The sequence below is a fragment of the Sprattus sprattus genome (genome assembly GCF_963457725.1).
Source record: "Sprattus sprattus genome assembly, chromosome: 13".
NCBI classification, from domain to species: domain Eukaryota; kingdom Metazoa; phylum Chordata; class Actinopteri; order Clupeiformes; family Clupeidae; genus Sprattus; species Sprattus sprattus.
In genome coordinates, this window is record NC_137911.1 from 16,507,591 (window position 1) to 16,508,327 (window position 737).

At 35.7% G+C, this 737-nt stretch overlaps 1 protein-coding gene across 1 annotated transcript in view; it reads left to right on the plus strand.

Moving 5' to 3' along the window:
* Positions 1 to 255, plus strand: part of gng2 (guanine nucleotide binding protein (G protein), gamma 2) — a 15,709-nt gene extending 15,454 nt beyond the window's left edge. Inside the window, exon 4 of the mRNA XM_080849700.1 lies at positions 1 to 255. This exon is cut by the window's left edge and continues 347 nt beyond it. The gene's annotated coding sequence lies outside the window, so the exon portion shown is untranslated.
* Positions 256 to 737: the final 482 nt, after the last annotated feature.

Genomic DNA, 737 nt, shown 5'->3' on the forward strand with positions numbered 1-737 from the left:
CACTTACACAGTGAGGTGATCAACAACAGTTTGAGTAGCAGTAAGATGGGGAGGAAGTGATGCATGTTTTTTTTTTTAAGACTTTTATAAACAAACAAGGGATATCGTTCATCCTGGTCCCTGAGTCAACATTGACAGCCATTGTAGAGGATTTTTAAAAGTGAAGAAACCTTATTTTTGGAGTGCTCAACACATCAGTATGGATAATGTTATCAGGTTCTTCAACAGACAGGACCTCCTTGTGTTAAGCAAATGTGATGTATTACAGTTTTATTTTTTTCATTTATTTCGTTTGATATTTCAGTGTTCGGCTATGGATTCCCTCTTATAATAATGTGGTTTGGCTGCATCATTTAGATAGCTTTCTTTTGAATCTTCAATGTATGTTGCATTTTTTTAAACACTGGTAGATTAGAAGAAACCTAAAGTAGATCAATAAAAAAGGAAATGTTTTTTTTTTCTATGAAATGCTTGTAAATATTTATACAACAAGCAGCATCTTTTCAGGTTCCTTTCTATGAACTATGTACGACTGTTGATGCTCCCTGTTTCTACTCTGTATGAATGTGCTAGCAAGTAAACTGTGCTGTGATGTGCTCTGCTGACCTCACTTCCTGTTTCTATTAAAGAAGAAAACTGATTTGATGAACGTGTTTGACTGACAGGCCTGTGCTGTTTGACTACAATGCATTGCCTTATGACACTCGGATACCACAAATTATGACGCCAAAGTCACA